The sequence below is a fragment of the Papio anubis genome, chromosome 17 (assembly GCF_008728515.1).
Source record: "Papio anubis isolate 15944 chromosome 17, Panubis1.0, whole genome shotgun sequence".
Lineage (NCBI taxonomy): Eukaryota > Metazoa > Chordata > Mammalia > Primates > Cercopithecidae > Papio > Papio anubis.
In genome coordinates, this window is record NC_044992.1 from 18,912,052 (window position 1) to 18,937,119 (window position 25,068).

The window sequence follows — 25,068 nt, forward strand, 5'->3', positions numbered from 1 at the left end:
TTCTAGTGTTCTGACTGTGTGGAGAAGAGTAAGGATCTGGAACAGTCACAGTGGAAATGTTCTTAGGCTGTGGGCAAATTATTCAGCGTTTCAGAACTTGTTTCTCTTGCTGAATGGGAAGCATTTTATTGGCTTCAGCATGCTAAAAAAAGGCTATAACAAGATCTGAGGCTGTTCTTACGAGGTAGTGGTAAAGTATGGGTACGGGATTCAGTTTGAACATTTAGAGAAGGTGACTTTCTAAGCTGTATATAGCTCACCCTAGAGGTGAATGCTACTGGTTTTCAGCCTCTACTTGGGAAATGTGTGTTTCTTCTTTTGCTGACTCTCTCTGCTACTATATAGTTTTATGATCTTTAAGTCAGTCAGTTGCTCGATTTCTTTTCCTTATTTTCATCTGGAAAAGAGTGTGATGGTGTTTTGAATTAAGACATAATAAGAAAAAACATACAAAACCCTTTGATATGTAGCAATAAAATGAAAGAAGATGTATTATAAGCACAGAACTTGGCCATTATAAGTAGCAACAAAGGAAGCCTAGCGTCAGGTCCTAGAGTTTGTTTTTATTTGAAGGAGCTGTATGTGGCATTTTAATAAGAGTTCCAAATGAAAGGATAGTTCCAGGCTGAGTCTAGCTTTGAGACTATAATGATAATGGGACTGTAAAGTTATATTAAAGTGGGTTTAGGCAGAAGGCACATGAAAAGTACATTTATTTATAACCGCATTTTGAGTGAAGGGATAGAACTTAAAAGGAAAGACTAAAATATTCAACATGGTATTTACTAAGTAAAGGGTGTGTGCACACACGTGTGTGCATGTGTGCTGTGTGTGTTTATGATGAATAAGAACTCTTTTATTCCATCACCATTTGTTTAAACATGAAGTTTAAAGAAAAGCTTCATTTCCTGAATTTTCTTTTTTCAAAAAATAATTCTTGCTTGGGGTAAAAATTGCAAACAATAGAGATATACAACTTAGTAAAAGGTCTCAACATTCTGCTGACAGTTTTGTTTCTATTCTTTCAGATGTTTTCTGTGCATCTACTAGATTTTTCTTTTCCCAGAAATTAGCTCATACTAACTAACGTAAGCCCACCCTGCTGCTGCTTGTGTTTGTTTTCGTGTAACACACAGCTTTTTATGTCCATCTGTGGACATCTGTATCACTCTTTCTGATGATTGAATTCTGTGTATGTACCCTCATGTACCCAGTATCCTATTGAGAGACATATGGATTATTTCTTGTTTTTTGCTATTATAAACAATGCTGCAGTAAATATCGTTTGTGTGTGTATCTGCTGTCTCATGTACTTAGGATTGATATCTAGGAGTGGAATTACTGAGACAAAAGTTGTGGATATTTATGTTTTGCCAGTTGTTCTAAAGAGTTGATGAATTTGTAGGGCTGAGGATTCCTCATCTCAGATGACATAAGGTCCTTGTTACACTCTCTAAGTGCCCTGAGTTTCTCCTTTGGAGCACGGGTCAGAATTGTATTTTATTGTGTGCTTGTTTTAAAACTTCCCCTCTCTCCTCTTATTTCCCCCCTAAAAATATAAGTTCTATATGGACAGGAACATCATTTCTGTATTATTCATATTCACATCTCTAGTATCCAGCAGAATTCTTTACAAATAGTGTGTACTCAGTAGGTAATCAGTATTTCCCACATCCTCACCAACACTTAGTGTTGTCAGCATTTGTCAGTCTGGCAAATATTATATCATAGATCAGTTTTTTACTGTATATTAAAAAAATTATTGAGTGAGAAACTTTTTTTTTTTTTTTGAGACAGAGTCTTGCTCTGTCGCCCAGGCTGGAGTGCAGTGGTGGGATCTCAGCTCACTGCAAGCTCCGCCTCCCGGGTTTACCCCATTTTCCTGCCTCAGCCTCCCGAGTAGCTGGGACTACAGGTGCCCGCCACCTCGCCTGGCTAGTTTTTTTGTATTTTTTAGTAGAGACGGGGTTTCACTGTGTTAGCCAGGATGGTCTCAATCTCCTGACCTCGTGATCCACCCATCTCGGCCTCCCAAAGTGCTGGGATTACAGGCTTGAGCCACCACACCCGGCCGAGTGAGCAACTTTTTACCTATATATATTAGCCATTCATATTTCCTCTGTGTTTTTTTCCCCCAGTTTTCAAGTGGGCTATTTGTCTTAGAACGGATTAAAAGAGCTCTTCATATTTTAGTGATAGCAGTTTGTTAATCATATGTATTGCAGATTTTTTTTCCCCAGTTTTTTGTTTGTTTCTTGAATTTGTTTATGGTGTTTTGGGTCATATAGAAGTTTCAAACTTTTTTGTAGTAGAGTTATAAATCTCTTCTTTATGGCTCTGGACTTCATGCTATGTGTAAAAGGGCATTTCCCACTCTCTGGGTCTATATTTTCTCCTAGTACTTTTCGATGGTTGTACTGAATCTACATTGTCAACATATATAAACAATTCTTACTTTGCTGTTTCCCTTATAATAATCATTTTGTCTTAGTCTGTGGGTAAATATGTATTTAATACTTACTGCCAGTCATTATGGTGAAGTCTCTCTAGACATTTTACTTGGTAAGGTTTGTTTTCTAGGAGAGTCCTCAGGAAGAGTCCACAACAATAATATTCCCTGAGTTCTTCCATGCTCATAACAGTTTTATCTATGATCCTTATACTCAAGGGTCTGTTTGGTTGGTTGTAAAATCCATGGCTTATGTTTTATTTGAGTATCTTCAAGATGTTACTCTATTGTCTGTTGCGAAAATCTGGTGACAGTCTAATTTTTTTTTTCACTTATGAGGAACTTGGGTTATTTTGCCTAGATGCTCAATGGCATTTTTTTTTTCTTTATCTTTAAAATCTCATATATGGTGGCTGTAATCGGTGGGCATTACAGGTGCCTTTGAGATGGTGTGACCTTCCAGGGACATCTGTATCCCGCAGAATGTCTAAGGTGGTACATCCTAGCTCTGAGCACGTTCCTCTGACTGAGCCCAGACTTGGCAGGATTGACCAGGTGTGTGCTCATAGTTTGTGGTTTGAGACTGTGGCAGTTTTTCCTACTTTATCTGATATGATGCTTTCTAGCGTTTTTTGGGCTGGGGGGTCACAGGTAAGGTGATGCAAAATAACTCCTACTCTCTTATTTTCAACTAGAAACTAATTTATATCTTATTTTGTTTTGTCTGGCTTTTCCTCCCCTCCCTTGGAAGATAATGCTTATCTTTCTCAATTTATCGACTTGAGAAATAAATCTTTTGGTTATACCTTTCTAAAAAAAAAATAAAACCATTAGCATAGTAATATTACTTCATACTTCCTGTACCTTTATCTCCAGTTTTTGTGACGCTTTGAGAATTCTTTTTTAAAAATTTAAGTTTTAATTTTTTAAGAGGCAGTTTCTCGCTGTTTTGCCTAGGCTGGGTCTTGAACTCTGGTCTCAAGTGATCCTCCCACCTCAGCCTCCTGAGTAGCTGGGATTGCAGGTTTGAGCCACAGTGCCTGGCAGAATTTTTGTTATTATTATCAAATTAATGTTTTTTTACATTGCTAATTTTTCTTTCTAGGCTTCTTAAAATTATGTCTAATTTTCTATCCATAGTTAACCCAGGCCATGAGATTTAATTCTATTTAGATTTAATTCTGTACCTAACCGGAACTGGTACTATTGCTAGTTCATTCATTGATAACATTGAATACCCTGAACTATGCACTGTTCTATGTGCTTGAGATAAAGAAATGAATAAATAAACAGAAATCCCTGCCCCTCTGGAATTTATGTACTAGAGGGGGTGGATGAATGTAATAAATGAGTAAGTCTTATAATACATTAGAAGAGAACAAGTGCTAAATTGTAAGAATAAAAGTGGAATAGGGTGAGTGAGGTCCATGGGGTCAAGGAGAGTACGTAGAATTTAAATAAGGTGGTCAGGGAGGGCCCCATTGAGATGCTGACATTTGAGCAATGACCTAGAGTACGTAAGGGAGTTAACTCACTGCAGGTGGAGGAGGCGGCCAGAGCCAAGACTCAAGGAGTCGCCTTCCTGATGTGTAGGAGGGGCAGTGAGGAGGCCAGGGCTGCAGGAGACATGGCACAAGGGCCCGGAGGGCATATGGGGTGGGGATTGGGAAGGGCTTTGTAGACCAGTGCGGACTGGAGGGCTCTGACTTGGGTGTTGATGTGGTCACTCTTGATGCTGAGAGTAGACTCCAGGGGACAAGACTGGGAGGAGGCTATTGCAGGAAGGCCAGGCGAGCGATGCTGATAGATGGGACCAGGCTGGTTTGAAGCTATGAAATTCCCATTAGTGAGCACATTATGTACATTTAACTTTTTGGTCAGCTGGATTAGGGCTACATTTTCCTCAAGGATTCTTGAGTGTGAGAATGCTTGCGTTCTTTCATGTCATAAATGCTTGTGTTCTTTCATGTCTTTCATGGCTTTTTGCTGCCTTTAAATAATGCATGACATTCTAACTTGGTAAAGATGTGTTGGGTCACTTCTCTCCCTTCTGGCTGAGTAGGCAGCATTCTTTTGTCTTCAGACTCCAGTGTCCTGGAGAAGACTGCAGATAGTCTGCCTTTTTCCGCATTATGGGCTGCCCACGTCTTTCTCTGTGTTGGTAGAATCGCCAGCCTTGCTAGATGTGTCTTACCCTGATTGGACTCTACTGATTTTTCTTGGCATATGCTGAACCCTTTCAAGCTATAGATTCAGTTACTCAATTTCAGGAGAATTTTCCTGTATTATATCTTAAATTTTCTTTTCCTGTGTCATTTGTTTTGTTCTCTTCAGAATTAGCAGTTGTGTGTCTGTTGAGTGTTTATCTCCCATATCTAACTTTCCTTTTTTTGTGTGTGTGTGAGACGGAGTCTCGCTCTGTCGCCCAGGCTGGAGTGCAGTGGTGCGATCTCGGCGCACTGCAAGCTCCACCTCCCGGGTTCATGCCATTCTCCTGCCTCAGCCTCCCGAGTAGCTGGGAATACAGGGGCCCGCCACCACGCCTGGCTAATTTTTTGTATTTTTAGTAGAGACGGGATTTCACTATGTTAGCCAGGATGGTCTCGATCTCCTGACCTCGTGATCCCCCCGGCCTCGGCCTCTAACTTTAATCACTTTCATGGATTTCCTATATTCCATTTCCCCAAATGAGTCTCCGCTTTCACTGACTTCTTCAGCAATTCCGCTTCACTTCTTGCCCTTCTTAACGTCATGTTCATCAGGGAATGGTGTTCGTGCTTTTCTCCATTGGTGTCCTTGACGTCCCTTATCTTCCTTCAGTAAGGAGCAGGGCCCACAGGGCAGGATAGTCCTTGCTTTAGCCTGTCACTAAGCTGAGATAAATTTGAAAACGGCTCAAGATCTAGAGAAGTGAGTCTTGATTCTTGTTGTCTTCCCTCGATCTTGTTCAGCAAATTCCTGTCTCAGAAATAGCCTTTGTGTCTGTCGTTCAGGGTGGAGGCCATTCTCCACTCTCATTATAGGTTGAATTTCCTTCTCTGTTTTGACTTTAACAGAAGGGGAGAGTAGATATTTTTTCTTTTATAAGAATTCCCAGGGCGGGGTGTGGTGGCTTACATCTATAATCCCAGTACTTTGGAGCTCGAGGCAGGTGGATTGCTTGAGCCTAGAAGTTTGAGATTAGCCTAGGCAACATAGTGAGACCCCGTATATACAAAAATACAAAAATTAGCATGATGGCACGTGCCTGTAGTCCCAGCTCCTTAGGAGGCTGAGGTGGGAGGATTGCTTGAACCCAGGAGGTTGAGGCTGCAGTGAGCTGAGATTGTACCACTGCATTCCAGCCTGTATGACAGAGTGAGACCCTGTCTCAAAAAAAAAAAAAAAAAAAAAAAAAAAAAAAGAATTCCCAGACATATAGCTTGAAAATTATCTTTTGTAAAAAAATAATATATTACAGTATATAAAATTCAACATGTTTAATGGGGGAAGGAGGGAAAAGAAGATTATCTTCTGCCCCTGTCCCTTAGCTTCCAGTTCCCAGCCCCAGGAAGCACAACCATATAGAACATATTCCTAGAGTGGAATTGCTTTGTCAAAGGATGTATGCATTTGTACATTTGATAGACACTGCCAAATTGCTATCCATAGAAGCCGTCAGTATATATATGCTATCAGCAAAACATGAGAGTGCCAGTTTCCTCACATTCTCACCAACATGATGATGTTTGAAGCGTTTCAAATTTTTGCCATTCTAATAGGCAAAATAGATTTGAAAGTTTTATTTAGCATTTCCTGTTAATACAGGTGGTTGAGGAGCCAGGTGCGGTGGAGCACACCTGTAGTCCTGATACTATCATTTGAGCCCAGGAGTTCGAGCCCAACCTGGGCAACATGGTGAGACCCTGTCTCTCAAAAAATAAAGAAGTAAAAGTCAGTCTGAGCATCTTATGTGCTGAAGAGCCGTTTGTATTCACTGTGAACTACCTGTTCGTTACCTATCACATTTTTATTTTGGGTTGGTGGTGGCTTTTTCGTTGGGTTTATATAGGTACTCTTTATGTGTAGGAAAATTAACTCGGTCTGGATATGAGTCACGTTTTGTTTTCCCAGTTCATTCAACTATGATTATTTAGTTGTGTTTGTGCTATGTTTTAGGTATGTAGAAAGATTTGGTTTGTATGTAGGTGATTTTCTCTTTTATAACTTCGGGGTTTTTATATCATAGGCATTCCCCATGCTAAGAGTCCACGGATTCTATGGTGTTTTCTTCTGCTAATTGTATTATTTTCATTTTTTAAAAAATTTTATTTATGTATTTTTTTGAGATGGAGTTTCACTCTTGTTGCCCAGGCTGGAGTGCAATATTTCAGCTCACTGCAATCTCTGCCTCCCGGATTCAAGCGATTCTCCTGCCTCAGCCTCCTGAGTAGCTGGGATTATGGGCATGTGCCACCATGCCTTTCTAATTTTGTATTTTTAGTAGAGATGGGGTTTCTCCATGTTGGTCAGGCTGGTCTCGAACTCCCGACCTCAGGTGATCTGCCCACCTTGGCCTCCCAAATTGCTGGGATTACAGGTGTGAGCTACCACGTTTGGCCAATTTTTTTCTTGTAAATATTTGGTGCTCCTTCAGTTACTCCTGGTGTTGGTAGTAAAGTAGGGTGCCCAACTATGTTTTTCCAGATGCTTATCCTGCTGTCTGAACACCATTTGTTGGTTCCTTTGGAATACCAGCTGTATCATATATTAAATTCCTGTAATATCATATATTAAATTCCTGTAATTCTTGGTCTAGTCCATGTCTGTCTGTCTATTCATGTACCAATATCAAACCTTTTAAAATTTAGGCTTAAAATATTTTTTAAAATGCAAAGTCAATAAAATCATTTTGGAGGGAAGTCTTATGGGAATATTTCAGTAGTTCCTTCGCAGTAAGATGTTGTAGATGATTCTTCTGAGCACAATCTGCTATTCATTGTTAGGGCATGTGTTTACTTACCTACTTTAAATTGATTTTGCTGACAGAAGTAAGGACTCTTGGATGGTCCTTCTATATTCTCCTACCCTGGCTCCCTGGTAATGTGGAAAATGAATTTTCAGGTAAAATTGGCAGAGGACATTAGGAGTATATTAACATGAACTGGCCCAACGTAGGCTCACACTTGATAGCTTCATCTTAGTAAGCATCCTTCTTTGATTAAATAAACTGGCTGTGGATATTCTCCAGGGAAAAAGCTACTGCTTATTCTTAGAAAACTAATGTATACATGAGCTGGTAAAGAGGAACTTCTTTAAGCACAATTTTAGAGTTATAGAAGTATATATTTGTTGTTATGATCTTGCAAGTTTGCTAAATGCTTTACTGAAAATAGCATGCATGGAAAAACATAGCACAGTATGTCCCAAATAAGCACTTGGTTATTTCTTTTCTTTTTTTCTTTCTTTTTTTCCCTTCACACAGAGTCTTGCTTTGTCGCTCGGGCTGGAGTGCAGTGGTGCAATCTTGGCCCACTGTAACCTCTGCCTCCCTGATTCAAGCTATTCTCCTGCCTCAGCCTCCTGAGTAGCTGGGTTTACACGGACCTGCCACCATGCCTGGATAATTTCTGTATTTTTAGTAGAGACAGGTTTCACCATGTTGGCCAGGCTGGTCTCGAACTCTTGACCTCAAGTGATCTGCCCGCCTTGGCCTCCCAAAGTGCTAGGATTATAGGTGTGAGCCACTGTACCCAGCTAGCACTTGGTTATTTCTTTAAAAAACTTATTTAAATTCTGTCCTGAATTTGTTACATGCTTTCTTTTAAAATGTATGTTTAGGTAAACATCTGTTTTAGTGCTTTTTCTTCCTTTGAATTTTTTCATTTATTTATTCATTCAACAAATATTTATTGATTACTTGCTCTGTGCTAGACAGCGTTTTAGGTACTGATATTGAGCAGGGAACAAAACAGACAAGGACCTTGCTTTTATTGAGTTTATAATCTAGTGGGGGAGATCAGCAATAAATAAAAATTGTCAGGATGTGATTAGTTTTATGGAGAAAATCAAGCAGGGTGGGGAGAAAGTGACTCACTTTGGGGGCAGCATCCAGTGGGAGGTCAATACAGTTACACTGAGCCTTAGTTACCTTTTATTAGAAAGGCAATGTGGGAAAATAGGAGAAGCATGGAATTCAGAGTTTGATAAGCTCCTGTACGAATCTCAGATTTTCTACACACAGGTTGTGTGGCCCTGACCAAATTACCTAACCTCTCTGACCCCCATTTTCCCAACTGTCCAAAGGGGAAAAAAGAATACCTGACTCCTAGTGGGTTATTAAGGATTAAATGTGACAACTTCAACAAAAAACCCTAGAAGAATGTTTGACCTGTAAGTCACTTTATAAATAGTAGCTAAAATATTATCACTTCATCACTTTGTTCATTAAAAGTTTTTAAGAAGTTTACCCATTATTTCATGAGTTTTAATATCATGTGCCTAATAAGATGGTAGGTTTTAACCAAAGCACCCTTAAATGGCCATTTGTGCCAAATGTCACCATGGTGACTGCTAAAATGGGGGGATTGCTGGTATTAGTGTATTCATTTCCAGGAATTGTCATAGTTTAATGTTCATCTGTAGTTGGTCACGTTTTGTTGAGGTCATAACAGAAAAGGAACTACATTTGTATTGAACATTGTATTAGAACAAATTTTAGTACCTCTGAAAGGTCATACATCATAGAATCTAGACATAAAACCAGAGTTCTAGCTCAGAAACACCAGTACTACCACTGTTTCATCTGTCCCACGTTGAGGAATATGACAGACTCTGGTTCAAAGGTACTTTAATGCCTTATGCATACTACTAGAGGCCTAGGCTGAAATTCTACTAGACCACAGGCTGGGAGCAGTGACATCTCCAAGATACCAAGTCTGTCAGGGTCACCGATGGAGATTTCCATAGAGGAGGTTCTCTGGCCTAACTGAAGGCATCACTTCTTAGATAGGTGGCCTAGTCAAACACTATCCAAGGAAGGAGCATGGGCTCTAGAAAGATTTAGGGACAGAGTAGCAGATATACCAGAATGCTGAAACCTGGAACAGGCCAGGAAGACAAAACAGCAGTCTGCATATAGCAAAAAGAGAAGGTAGGAAGATACAGGTAACAATGAAATGGATGAGATGAGAATCTCAACATGAGGTCACATCTATATTCCTAACACACACAGTTTGTTACCTATCTGTTTGCCCTAGAGACAGGGCCACACTAAATAGCACCCATTCTTTCTCACTTTCCTTATCCCTCAAACAAAGAAGTGTCCCTCCCTTGGCCCCAAGTCAATGGGTAAGGTATTCTGCCAAGACCTTTTTCAACTATCCCCTATCATTTATGTTTTTTACTTCTCCCTGTCTACTGATTTATTCTCCCTCTACCTCAAAACATGCTCATATACTTCCTATCTTTAGAAAAGAAGTCCACCTAAATCTCCTACTCTGACCTCTAATTCAGCAGTTAAAGTTCCTTTCATGGCTCACTTTTCAGGAGGAATCTGACTCCACTTCTTTTACCTTTCAATTCCTCCTTAATTCTGTGATCTCCTTAGTTCTGTGAGCTTCCTCTATTCTTGCTAAAGTCATGACCATCTATGGGTATGTTCATTGCCTGTTGGACATTTGAATGTCTCAGGCATTTCAAGTTCAGCATTAATTGAACCCATTATCCGCTTCCCTAGTGTGATGATTTTAAAATATATCCACGAATTCTTTGACATTTCTTATTTCAAGAGGTGGAGCTTAGTTCCCTTTCTAACTAATGGAATAAGGCAGAAGTGAGAGTGTTAGGAGTAGGTCCATAGTGTTAGGAGTAGGAGGAACACTATGGCTTCCTCCTTGCTCTCTCTCTCTCAGTTCACTCGTGCTGAGAGAAGCCAACTGCCAGATGGGGAGGATGTTCCAGCAATGCTATAGAGAGGCTCACTTGGCAAGCAACTGAGATCTCCTGCCAACAACCAGCACTGCCTTGTCAGGCAGGCGAGTGAACTCATTGGAAGTGGACCCTCCAGCCCCAACTGAGCCTTCAGATGATGCACTCCCAGCTGACATCTTGATTGCAACCTCATGAGGAACTCTGAGCCAGAACCAGCCAGCTAAGCCTGTCTTAGATTCCTGACCCACTGAAACTGTGAGATAAGCCTTTGTGTTTTAAGCTGCTAATGGTTGTCAGTGATTTGCTACACACCACTATGTAACCAATACACGTGGCAAACCTTCTGTATTCCCAGTCCTAGGGAAAACGAGGAAACAACTCCTTCCTCTCCAAGATCTAACTGGTGACCAAGTCCTGTTATTTTCATCTAGGTATCTGTTGATTCAGCCTGTTCTGATTTTCCTAGTCACTCTCTCAGTTTATTATTTATCATCTAGACTGTTTCAGTTGCCTCTTAACAAGTTTCTTGCCTCCAGCTTCACTCACTTTTAATCTATTCCCCACACTGCCATAAAAAGAAATTCTAAAATGTGAATTTGAGCATCTTTCTTCTTTGCTTGAATTGTCCCCATTGACTACAGTTAATCAAGCCCAGTCATCTTAAGCAATGCAGGCAAAGCTGTTTGAGGTTTGATCCCAGTGTGCTTTCCAGCTCCCGTCTCTCCTGCAGCACTGAGTTTAGCCGTCAGAAATGGCTGGTGGGTCCCAGAATCTGCCACGGCTTTTCCTCTTTCTGTGATTGGTGTGTGCAGTTCTCTCTAGTTTTGGAAGGCTTTCACAACTCTTTGACGCTTTCTCTATTTTCTGAAAGTTAAGCATTCCTCCTTTCTTCTGCAGTCCCCAGTGGATACCTGTGTAATTGCTGTGATCACATCACTGTCATTGTCTCTCAATGTCTGTCAGTTAGACCAAGAATTCCACTAGATGAGGGTCGATGCTCTGTTCATCTCATTTTTGTTGTTTTTCTTGCATATCTGATCTTTTTAAATGTTTGACATACTTTTTCTTTTTTTTGGAGGGGGCCAGTATCTTGCTCTGTCACCTGGGCTGGAGTACATTGGCGCAGTCATGACTCACTGCAGCGTCGACCTACTGGGCTCAAGCAATCCTCCCACCTCAGCCTCCCTAGGAGTGCACCTCCACAGCTGGCTAATTTCTGTGGAGGCAGGGTTTCACCATGTTACCCAGGCTAGTCTCGAAGTCCTGGGCTTGATATTCTTTTTTAACTTTACTGTGGTAAGAACACTTAACCACATTTGTAGATCTACTACATTTGTTGATCTACCCTCAACAAATTTTTAAGTGTACAATACATTATTGTTGACTCTAGGTACAGTGTTGTACAGTAGATCTTGAGAGCTTATTCATCTTGCTTAACTGCAACATTATGTTCGTTGATTGGTAACTCCCCATTTCCCTCCCTGCAGCTTCTGGTAACCTCCATTGTATTTTTTGATCCTATGAATTTGACTATTTTTGGTATCTCATATAAGTGGAATCGTGCAGTATTTGTCTTCTATGACTGCCTTATTTCATTAGCAAAATGTCCTCAAGATTAATCCATGCTGTTGCATGTTATAGAATTTCCTTTTTTTTTAGAGGCTGAATAGCATTCCATGGTATGTGTATACTACATATTGTCTACCCCTTCGTCCACTGATGGGCATTTAGTTGTTTCCATATCTTAGTTTTACTTCTTTGAGGAACCTGCATACTCTTTTCCATAGCGGCTGCTCCATTTTACATTCTCATAAACAGTGCACAAAAGTTCCGGTTTCTCTACATCCTCACCAATACTTGTTGTCTTTTGATTTTTTGGTAATAACCATCCTGACAATGTGTGTTCTGTTCATTTTAAATCTCTAGCACCTAATGGGATATTTGAAGAGGGTACCTGAAACTTTTAGTCTAGCAGATAGGGAATTTCATATTAGCAGAGTCAGAATATAAAAATATAACTTTACCTCTCTATACATGATCATAACTTCACTCTCTAGCCATTGTTTTTCCACTAAAGGCAGTGAAGAGTCTTTGGGGATGAGGGTTCTGGCCCCGTCACTAATGCTTTCATTGGCCATGAAGGCTTTGCCGGTTGTTGGTGCCATCCATTCCTCTGTGTTCCCTTTCTCTTTATGTTAGTCCCACTGGGCCCCCTCCTTTCTGACTGTGAGAGTTCTCCAGGCTTGCAGGCTTGTGCTCAGCTGTTTCAGTGCCTCTCTGGGGCATGCACCCTGGGACGTGCTGTGTGGGTCTCAGACCCACCCTTCGGATGCAGGGGCCTGCCCAGGGCTGAGCCTCTTTAGGAGGACTGCACTCTGGGAAGAACCAATGGTGTGTCTGGGATTTCTGTTAGCTAGATCTCTTATAAATTCCAAGTCTTAGTTTGGGATGGAAAGAGGTAGAGGATCTGGACTTTTCAGAGACTTAGCAGCATCTTTTTTTTTTTTTTTTTAATACTTTATGTTCTACATGTGCACAGCATGCAGGTTTGTTACTTACGTATACATGTGCCATGTTGGTTTGCTATACCCATTAACTCGTCATTTACATCAGGTATATCTCCTAATGCTACCCCTCCCCCCTAAAGAAAAATACTTAGTTCTTCCAGTGGAAAACTGTGGGTTCCAGGAGATATCTGCTGTGCATTTATGGGCCTATTTTAGAGCAGAATATCAAACTATTCACCATAATTTTAAAAATAATATTAAATAATTAAAAAATTGGTACAGCCTGCCAGGAGCTCAGTGTGCAATGGCGACATCAAGCCTGTGAGGCCACCTGGTGCGGCTTGGGAACCCGCAGAGGCCTGCGCTGAAGCCCAGCAAACCCCTCTCCTAGCTAACTGTGGCAAGGACTGGCATCCGGAGTAGGGCGAGGCTGCTTGTATCATGGAGAGTCAGCTTGCTGGAAGCCGAATGAATTCCGCGATGATATGTGCAGAAAAGAGATCCAGGGCTTTTTCAATTGTGCTTCAAGGGCTTAGGAGGCCCCCCAAATGAGATCAATACAGGAGACCCTGGGAGAGTCTGGGAGTTTACCTCCCAAGAAATTGATTAAGTTGTCACAGAGGTTTCCTTACAAACCTCACCTAAGCTTAAAATGGAGAAGCATTTTCAATGATTTCTGAACTATAGTTTCTGACGATTATGCAGAGGTATTTTACAGACGTTTGCATTGCTATGACCTCTTTGAAGGGTAGAATGAGGCAAAACACTTTTTCCAACCTTTGGAATCATAGTATGGGTAGAAGTTATGTTTTATCTTGAAGTAAAATCCTCTGAAGAGAAAAAAGTAGTTTAAAAATTAATTATACTTTTTTATATTTATAAGACAGATCACATTGTTTGTGATCTTTGATAGTATCTATAGCCCAGGACAAATTTCCAGAGCCATTCCATTTCTTTTCTTATTCTGTTTCCATTGAAATAGAAAGCCGAAACCAGAATTATAGGTCATCAGGAATGATAACAAGTGTTTTGACTCTAACTGATCAATCTGAATGTGCATTCAGGTTAAATATGGATGCAGAGATTATAGTGAATTTTTTTTACTGAAAGCCACTTTTGGCATTCTTTCAGCTGCTGAGTTAACAAGCATGTCACACTTAAAAACAGGAAGGTTGGCCGGGCATGGTGGCTCAAGCCTGTAATACCAGCACTTTGGGAGGCCGAGACAGGCGGATCACAAGGTCAGGAGATCGAGACCATCCTGGCTAACACGGTGAAACCCCGTTTCTACTAAAAAATACAAAAAAAAACTAGCCGGGTGAGGCGGCGGGCGCCTGTAGTCCCAGCTACTTGGGAGGCTGAGGCAGGAGAATGGGGTAAACCCGGGAGGCAGAGCTTACAGTGAGCTGAGATCCGGCCACTGTACTCCAGCCCAGGTGACAGAGTGAGACTCCATCTCAAAAAAAAAAAAAGAACAAACCAGGAAGGTTGGCTGGGTGCGGTGGCTCACGCCTGTAATCCCAGCACTTTGGGAGGCCACCGTGGGCGGATCATGAGGTCAGGAGATAGAGACCATCCTGGCCAACACGGTGAAACCCCATCTCTACTAAAAATGCAAAAAATTAGCTGGGCATGGTGGCAGGTGCCTGTAGTCCCAGCTACTCGGGAGGCTGAGGCAGGAGAATGGTGTGAACCTGGGAGGCGGAGCTTGCAGTGAGCCAGGATTGCACCACTGCACTCCAGCCTGGGCAACAGAGCGAGACTCCGTCTCAAAAAAAAAAAAAAAAACCAGGAAGTTTAAGTGGTTAAGTGTTTTTTGTTTGTCTCTGTCTGTCACTCAGGCTGTAGTGCAGCATGACCACGGCTCATTGCAGCCTTGAACTCGAGGGCTCAAGCAATCCTCCTACTTCAACTTCCAGAGTAGCTGGGATTACAAGCATCTGCCACCATGCCTGGTTAATTAAAATTTTTTTTTCATAGAGACAGGGTCTTGCTATGTTGCTCAGGCTGGTCTCGAGCTCCTGGCCTCGAGTGATCCTCCTGCCTTGGCCTCCCAAAGTGCTGAGATTACAGATGTGAGCCACCACACCCAGCCCAAGTGTTTCTATTTAGTTGATAATGGTGAGTAGATTCCTAATCCACTCTTCGATTGCATTTGATTCTGGAAAATGTTTCTTTATATCATTTTGCAGCATTTCAGTGTAGTTTTTAAATATGCCAATCATGTATCAAAAAATGTATTTCTTTAATTTGTGAAGAAAACTGTCAACTATCGGGGAAGTCAAACTCGTGGAGATTTAGCTGCCTACGCTGCAGCTTGGTCATATCATCAGGATATCATAACAGCATTAAAAAATCATGATATTTTGGCTAAGATTCAGGCTGTTCCAGATAATGATTACTGAAATATACTACTTGAATGAATCACCTGAGATCACAGAAATGGTCTTTATCAGCATTATCAAAGTCATGAAGAAATAGTTTTTTCCTCATTTTAAATATTCCTGCTTTTAAATATCCTTGTGAACACCTTTCTCCTTAGCATCCCATGTATTTCAGTGTGGAAAAGCAGACCCTGGGACTCACTGTCCATACCGCATGTTGAAAAGGCTGATTGTCCATGACTGTAGTGTGACTTAAAATGTTTATCCAGCCGGGTACAGTGGCTCACGCTTGTAATCCCAGCACTTTGGGAGGCCACGCAGCGAGGATCACTTGAGCCCAGGAGTTTGAGGGAGGATCACTTAAATCCAGGGGTTCGAGACCAGTCTGAGCAACATGGTGAGACCCCCATCTCTATAAAAAATTTAAGAATTAACTGTGCTTGGTGGTTCGTGCCTGTAGTCCCAGCTACTGAGGAAGTTTAGGTGGGAGGATTGCTTGAGCCTGGGTGGCTGAGGCTACAGTGAGCTGTGATCATGCCACTGTACTTCAGCCTGGGCAACAAAGCGAGACCCTGTATTTAAAAAAAAGTTTATTCATTTTTTAGCACTGAATGAAGATAAGATTATTTAGATCAGTGGTCCCCAACCTTTTTAGCACCAGGGACTGGTTTTGTGGAAGACAATTTTTCCATGGACTGGGGTGGGGGGATGGTTTTGGTGTGATTCAGCCACATTACATTTATTGTGCACTTTATTTCTTTTGTTTTTTGAAACAGAGTCTGGCTCTGTCGCCCAGGCTGGAGTGCAGTGGCCGGATCTCGGCTCACTGCAAGCTCCGCCTCCTGGGTTTACGCCATTCTCCTGCTTCAGCCTCCCGAGTAGCTGGGACTACAGGGGCCCGCCACCTCGCCCGGCTAGTTTTTTGTATTTTTTAGTAGAGACGGGGTTTCACCATGTTAGACGGGATGGTCTCGATCTCCTGACCTAGTGATCCGCCCGTCTTGGCCTCCCAAAGTGTGGGATTACAGGCTTAAGCCACCGCGCCCGGCTTATTTCTATTATTATTACATTAAATATAGAATGAAATAATTCTACAACTCAGCATAATGTAGAATTAATGGGAGCCCTGAGGTTGTTTTCCTGCAACTAGATGGTCCCATCTTGGGGTGATGGGAGACAGTGACAGATCATCTGGCATTAGATTCTCATAAGGAGCGTACAACCTAGATCCCTTGCATGCTCGGTTCACAACAGGGTTCATGCTCCTATGAGAATCTAATGACACCACTGATCTGATGGGAGGTGAAGCCCAGGTGGTAATGCTCACTTGCCTACTGCTCACCTCCTGCTGTGTGGCCTGGTTCCTAACAGGCTATGAGCTGGGGGTTGGGGACCCCTGATTTAGATCATCAACTCTGCTCTGAGGAAAACAGCAGTGTTGTAGACGGGCATGAAGTGCAACTTCTTCTACTCTATGTAGCAACCCGTTTTCTTTCTGTTCCTCCTTCAGTTTAGATCCCTGAGACCCTTTTCCACATTGTACCTTGGTCATTGTATATGAACATCAAACATGAAAGGTGCTAGTGAGACCCCATCTCTATAGAAAAATTTAAAAATTAGCTGGCCATGGTGGGCCTGTAGTCCCAGTTACTTGGGAAGCTAAGGCAGGAGGATCCCTTGAGCCCAGGAGTTTGAGGTTGCAGTAGCTCTAATGGTGCCACTGCACTCCAGCCTGGGTGACAGAGCAAGAGCCTGTCTCTAAAAACAAAACAAAACAAAGCAAAATAAACATGAAAGGTGCTGATTCATACCCTGCAAAGAGGTTTCATTCGGCAGCAAGTTGAAATTATCTACTGGTTTGTACATGAGCTAGCACTTCCTCTTCCACTTGGCATGCCATTGATATTCCTTGATGTTCAGTGTTATTTGATAGAGGAATTTGCTAATATCTTGTTCTCTTTTCTCTTTGACGAAAACATTTATCATTAACTTTGGGGCTGTTCTAAGGAATGTTCCATTAGTGTGTGTGTGTGTGTGTGTGTGTGTGTGTGTGTGTGTTTTGCCTCTGAAGGGTGCAGCTTTCAATGATGCCTTTATAGTTGTGGTCTTTTCCTTTTGGTAATGAAATGCATCAGTTTTGCACTGAGAAACGTTATTTTGCCCTTGAGGAATAACTTGGTTGGTTTACTAAAGAGACCGTCAGACTTTGAAAGTGACATGGAAAGCTTATGTGGTTTCTGTAACTATTTCAGAAGCTTCATAAACAATAATGAGTCTGGGCTGGGCGCAGTGGCTCATGTCTGTAATCCCAGTGCTTTGGGAAGCTGAGGCAGGAGGTTTGTTTGAGGCCGGGAGTTCGAGACCAGCCTGGGTAACATAATGAGACTCTGACTCTACAAAAAATAAAAAAATTTAGAAAAAACCCACAAAGACAAACAAACAAACAAAAAAAACAATGAAGGACTCTGGCTTTAGGAGCAAATGAATCCGAGGTCTGATAAATTCTAATTTTTTATTATTCACCATTGTGCTTTCTATGTGCACTTCCCTTTTTAAACTGCCTGGGTGGTACATCACTTGGTGCACAGGACGTGTGTCTTTCCCGCTTGCAGTTTAGTTCTAGTCAATAGTGAGCCTCCTAATTGTTCAGAGTTGTATTTATGCCACTCACAATGTGACTTTTATACTTCATCAAATCATTTTGCTGTAGCAGTCCTTCTGAACTGATGTGATGCTACAAAGTAGAAAAAGATGAAAACTGCTAATTTTAACAGATATAAACACAAACACGTATATAAACACCAGTGCATAAATATTGTGAAAATATATTGTGTAAAAGCAGTAACTTGTAGCACTAAGATTAACTACAGTGTTAGTTGTGCAAGTATAAATTTCAACCTTAATGATTATATAAAGAATGAAGCAGGATTTCAGTGACCATAATACCTTTAACATTTCAAATTTATGAAATATATATGAACAAAATTGTTTCATTTGTTTCTTTGTTTCTTTTTGAGACAGTCTTGCTCTGCCACCCAGGTTGGAGAGCCGTGGCGTGATCTTGGCTCACTGCAACCTCCACCTCCCAGGTTCAAGCAATTCTCCTGCCTCAGCCTCCTGAGTAGCTGGGATTACGGGTACCTGCCACCATGCCCAAAAGGCTAATTTTTGTATTTTTAGTAGAGACGGTGTTTCACCATGTTGCCCAAGCTGACCTGGAACTCCTGACCTCAAGTGATCCACCCACCTGGGCCTCCCAAAGTGCTGGGATTACAGGCATCAGCCACCACGCCTGGCCCATTTGTTTCTTTTGAAACAGGAACTCCCAGTGTAGCTTTTGATGAACTTCCATGGGCCTCCATGTGTCCTCCATCCTCAGGTTGTGTGTGCATTGGGCTGTAGCCATCTGGTGACAAGGACCATGCTAGAGGCCAGTCTGAGAGTGCACCTGGTAGATCCTTAAAGATGGTAGATCCTTAAAGATGCAACCTTTGGGAACCTTGACCTTTGATTGCTATAAGCAAGTAAATCCCCTAGTTGATCATCACGCGGCTAAGCAAGGCCTATGAGGAAATTGATTTCTTGACAGAAACATTTGGAAGGTCTTCAAGTTACTTCCCTTACCAATCACATAACATTTTTAAATGTTTTCTATAACTTACTGACTTTGGTCCCATTTTTCTTTCATTTGTTCAACAAATATGTATTAAGGGCTTCCTGTGTGCTAGGCACTCTGCAAAACAAGACAGCATATTTGCCCTCATGGAACTAATGCTTTGTATATATGATTTTCTCCTGTATCATATCCAGTCTCTACTTTGCTGCTTATTTTTCTAATTTTCCTTTCTTACCTATAATATTTCAGATCCATAAACTATTTTGTCTATGTCCTTATTTCAAATTATTCTGTGGCCGTACATGGTCACTTATGCCTGTAATCCCAGCACTTTGGGAGGCCGAGGCGGGCGGATCACAAGGTCAGGAGATTGAGACCATCCTGGCTAGCATGGTGAAACCCCGTCTCTACTAAAAAAAATACAAAAAATTAGCCGGGCATGGTAGTGGGCGCCTGTAGTCCCAGCTACTTGGGAGGCTGAGGCAGGAGAATGGCATGAACCCAGGAGGTGGAGCTTGCAGTGAGCCGAGATCACGCCACTGCACTCCAGGCTGGGCGACAGAGCGAGACTCCATCTCAAAAAAAAAAAAAAAATTATTTGTTCTCCAGTCCAAACACACAGTAACAGTCATAGCATTAACCTTTATGCATTAAAAGGCTTAAAATTTCCATCCAAAATATTTCAGGTATTTTTATTTTAAAATTAAACAGGATCTCCCTCTTTAATCCAGGCTGGAGTGCAGTGGTGTGATCACAGCTCACTACAGACTTGAATTCCTGTGCTCATCTGATCCTCCCACCTCAGCCTCCCGAGTAGTTGGGATTACATGTGCCACTGTGCCTGGCTAATTTTTAAAAATATTTTGTAGAGATGGGGCCTTGCTATGATGCCCAGGCTAGTCTCAAACTCCTGAGCTCAAGTGATCCTCCTGCCTCAGCCTCCTAAAGCACTTTCCTACTGGCATGAGCCACCAAGCCAGGCCCAAATTTCAGGTATAATGCAAGAAACACATTTTTTTTTGAGACAGAGTCTCACTCTGTCACCCAGGCTGGAGTGCAGTGGTGCGATCTTGGCTCACTGCAACTTCCGCCACCCAGCTTCAAGAGATTCTTCTGCCTCAGCCTCCTGAGTAGCTGGGATTACAGGTGCACGCTACCATGCTCGGCTAATTTTTGTATTTTTAGTGGAAACAGGATTTCGCCATGTTGGCCAGGCTGGTCTCGAACTCCTAACCCCAAGTGATCTGCCCACCTTGGCCTCCTAAAGTGTTGGAATTACAGGCGTGAGCCACCGTGCCTGGCCAAGAAACACATTCTTATAAAAAGCCAAATATATAGAAATAGAGTAAATATGAAGTCACTCCTTATAATTCCTATCCCAACTGCCTCTCAAGAGCCATGAAAGAGCCTATTTTCTACATTTTTGCTAATAGTCTTATCTCTTTTTAAAATGTTAGTCTGCATGATGGATTTAAAAATACCTCATTGCTTTAGCTCATATTTGTTCCTATTAGATGGGTTAAGCATCTTTTCTTATGTTTAGCAGTCATTTGTATTTTTCTTTTTTGTGAATTGCCTTTTCATATCCTTTGCCTTTTTTTCTGTTGGACTGTTTGTTTCTTCTTGAGTTAATTTTGGTAACCTATGTTTTCCTAGAAAATGATCTGCTTTGCCTAGTTTACAAATCCTTATATGTAATTATGTCCTCTTTCTTGTTTCTAATTTGGATACCTTCCTTTTTTCTTTCTTGATTAGATTTGCCAGGGTTCTATCTTGTTAGTCCTTTCAAAACATCAACTTTTCATTTTATTAATCTTCAAGGTCATTTAAAAAATGTTTTCTGTTTAATTAATTGCCGCTTTTATCTTTATCCATTTCTTCATTCTGCTTTCTGTGGACTCAGAGAAGACCCCTTCATGTAGAGGAAGGTGGGAACAAAGGTACAAAGATAGTTGTCGGGGGTCCGGAAAACAATTGTTGGCATCATTCCCCTTCACCTCCTCACCCCCAACTGCCATCGCACATACAGGCAGTTCAGAATCCATCAAGAAGTAAGAGTCAGGAATCAGGCAGACTGAATCGGACTATCAGCTTTGTTAATAAGGCTAAAGTAGAGAGTAGTGCTTGACTTAAGATCCCAGTCAGGCTAGTAACCCTTCCCTCTGAGTTAAACCTAACCAACAGAACAAGGCATTTAGAATGCCTTGAGAGGTTTGATAAGAAGACAGTTAGAAATGAATAAATCAATCACTTAGAGGTACTGAGGGCCAAATGGCCTCAGGGCAGTTCAGTTTTTCAGTTCTGTTTGGAGACCTAGATCAGGGACAAAGAAGAATGAGTTGGCAGTCTCTGGTTGGTGGCTGAGTAAGCAGGGCCAGAGTTGGCAGAAGGAGGTGATCCTGGGGCTTCACACTAGTCAGCGAGGTTAAGTGAGACCAGCAGGGCATGGAAGAAACCAGGAAGAGGCAGGAGTCAGGGCTTCAGCTTCTTGTGAGCATGCAAACCCAGCTCGGAGCGACTGTGATGCTGGGACAGCCAAAAGAGGAGCAGCTGGGGGCCAGAGAAGGGCATTGCACATCCAGAACCCTGATGGCAGGAGAGTCGAGAGAACGGGCACACCACCAAGTGTGATGAAACTTGTGGGGGATTGACGATGAGTCATTCTTCAGACTCTCCGGGACTCTTGTTCTTTCCCCAAATTAGTTTAACATCTGCTTTGGAATCAAAAGGGTAACTGCTTTTCTCTTTCTGGCTAATTAAACAAATGCAAATGTATGCATAGCCTTACTGTATCCTCACACAGCCTGGGAGGGAAGCACAGTGTGGGTGGCAGGTACATGACGCTAGAAGCAGAGGATGTTCAGTGCTGGGGTGGGAGGGCAGCAGGAGTATCTGTCCCGGTGCCAGGCATCTTCCATCCCTACAGGACCTCTCAAGGTTGTGCTACATGACCTTCGGCGTATGAATTCACCTGGCACTACAGTATTGTTTTTAAAACTGAAAATATACCAGTGTATTGTAACTTGTAAGCCCACGAACTTCTTGTTTCTAGCCATGTACTTACAGAAAGCCCTTGCCGTTATGTTTTCACAGGGAGGGCATGATGAACCTTGTCTTATAGCTCATGAGAAGGCCAACCGCACTAACCACTCCTTGCTGGGTGTGGTATGTTCCCTCTGTAATTAGTTCTCCCTGTGTACTTTCTTATGGTAAAATTTTATGCTTTAGAACAAAAATTAAAAAGTCACCTAAAGAGATGGTTTGGTTAACATGGAAGTCAAATTCCTCTTAGTAGAAATGAGCAGTTATAGTCAGACCTTATATATATTACAAAGAAGAGCAATATATTTCTAAACTACATGCTTATGTCACATTTCAGATTTTGTTTAGCAATTTGCATATTCATTATGATCTGCTAACCCACCTGTTTTGGAAAAACCCACTCAAACTGGGGTTTTTCCTCTGCTCTCACACCACAGCAACAGTCAACGTGGAAAAAGACTTCTGTGACCAAATGTGTGGGGATTTCTCTCCAGAAGCAGTGGACACCAGCTGGGTGTTCTCCAGTTCAACTCTGACGCTATCTACCTGGAGAGAGCATCAGATCCCACAGGGTGAGACTCAGGCCCCAAGGCTGCTGCCTTCCCCAGACACCAGTCTCAAGTCTGGGCCTCTGGAACTTCTGACCAACTGGCTTCAAGTTGGAGTTCCCATGACTCCTTCTTTGGGTTCAACTAATTTGCTGAAGCACCTCACAGAACTCTAGGCAACACGAACTTACATTGATCAGTTTATTATAAAGGATATCGCAAAGGATACAGATGAAGAGAAGCGTAAGATAAGGGATGGGGAAAGGGCATAGAACTTCCACTCCCTCCCTGGGTGCACTGCTTTCCAGAAACTTCCAGGTGTTCAGCTGTCCAGACGCTCTCTGAACTGTGACCTTTTGGGTTTTTGTGGAGGCTTCATTGCATAGGCACCACAGCCATGTAGAAATGTGATTGGACGAAAAGTACATGATCTAAACCCAGCATGCCCATCTCTCCAAGACTTTTCTTGGCCTCTCTGTGTAGCATTCCTTCCTTTAGGGTATGGGTAGGACTCTCTCTAGATTGAGGGACTTCTGACCCATAATTAGATTAGGGTCCTGTCTCGGGCAGGTGAAAGGACAGGAGAAGTTCAGAGAGAGAGATTCTGTTTCCTGAGGCCTAAAGGGCCCTGAAATTATAAGAAGAACTATAGGCATCAGGAGCCAGGAACAGGTTCCTAATGCCCATAGCCCTTGTTATAATTTGTTATCTATATCTCTATCTATCTATCTGTCTGTCTGTCTGTCTATCTATCTATCTATCTATCTATCTATCTATCTATCTATCTATGTCTGTCTATCAATCAATCATAACACCATACCATCAGATAAACAATTTCTATTCATACCCATTTTCTGGTAATAAAAACTGGATCTGTGGCTGGCTAGGTGAAACTCTGAAACCCATGAAGCTTTTTACCTTTTTTACCTCTGGGAGTGTGTCCTTTCATCCAGAATCATTAAGAGTCTCCTGGGTACCCCTCTCTGAGGACTTTTATTCTAACAGCCTTTGCAAAAATTAGCCAAACATCTGTTTGAAACTCACTCAGAGTCATTTTCATCTTTGCCTTTCTCCTAGTTATTTTTAGGGTTGATAAATTTGTTTTCCAAGAGCAAACAGAGCATTTTTAAGCTTTGATTTTTGGCTAGCATTTAGGAATTCTTGTTCTGTGGAGAGCGGGCTGGATGCCCACTGAGGAACTTAGCCTGCACAGAGATTCCTTCAGTGGAAGAGCATTGGTGTGGAGTCATCCATCCGGCTCCTGGAGCTTGGCTACCCTGATACTGCCCGGTCTCCCTGCAAATGAACACCTCAACATGCCATTATAGTCGATCATCTTACTCTGTTCTTACAGAATCCGGGAGGAGAGATTTAGAGTCCCTGCAAAGGATGTCTTGTGCAGGGTTTAATTATTTCTACAATGAAGAAAGCCTTCCTCAGGTTGAATGGAATTTATTTTCTGCAATATAAGCCATGAATTTACAAATAGAGTCTGATGCTGTCAGGATACATAATTGTTGTTATGCTTAAGTAGATTTTTTTTTTTTTTTGAGATAGAGTTTTGCCCAGACTGTAGTGCAGTGGCACAGTCACTGCTCACTGTACCTTCAACCTCCTGGGCTCAAGCAGTTCTCCCATCTCAGCCTCCTAAGTAGCTGGGACTACAGGTGCCATACCACCACACCTGGTTAATTAATTTTTTTTTTTTTTTGGGTAGAGATAAGGGCTCTTATGTTGCCCAGGCTGGTCTTGAACTCTTGGATGCAAGTAATCCTCCTGCCTCCCAAAGTGCTGAGATTCCAGTTGTGAGCCACTGTGCCCAGTCTTAAATAGATTTTTAAAAATTACAAAACTGTTACATGTTCATAGTAGACAGTGTAGAAAAATTTAAAAAGCATAAAGAAAATTAAAATTTCCTATTATTCCACCACCTAGATAACCATTCTTTTTTTTTTTTTTTTTTTTTTTTTTTAATCTCACTTTGTCACCCAGGCTGGAGTACAATGGTGCGATCTCACTGAAACCTCCGCCTCCCAGGTTCAAGTGATCCTCCTGCCTCAGCCTCCCAAGTAGCTGGGACTACCGGTGCACACCCCTAGGCCCAACTGGTTTTTGTATTTTTAGTAGGGACAGGGTTTCACCATATTAGCCAGACTGGTCTTGAACTCCTGTCCTAAGGTGATCCATCCACCTTGGCCTCCCAAAGTGCTGGGATTTCAGGTGTGAACCACCATGCCCAGCCTAACCATTCTTAATATACAGATTTTTTTTTCAGTCTTTTTTATATACCTAAATGTAAATATGAGCTCCTACTGCAAACACTTTACAATTTGTATTTTCTACCAACATATATTGTCATCATTGTTCTAGATCACTGGATATTTTATAGTATCGCTTTCTATATTGAGATGCCATAAATTCACATATATTCACATTTATATAAATGTTTACATATTTATAATATTTTTAACATATTTATAGTATATATAATATTTCTATAGAGATAGCATGTATTCACTTATATTCACTGCCATAAAATTCATACTTTAAAAGTGAACAATATGGTGATTTGTCTGTATCTTCACAAGGTTATACAACAGTCACTGCTGTC

At 41.7% G+C, this 25,068-nt stretch overlaps 1 protein-coding gene and 1 pseudogene across 1 annotated transcript in view; both read left to right on the plus strand.

Moving 5' to 3' along the window:
* Positions 1-25,068, plus strand: part of SPECC1 (sperm antigen with calponin homology and coiled-coil domains 1) — a 315,868-nt gene that overhangs the window by 35,281 nt on the left and 255,519 nt on the right. The gene's annotated exons all lie outside the window — the stretch shown is intronic.
* On the plus strand, positions 11,580-14,129 carry LOC116270979 (annotated as a pseudogene).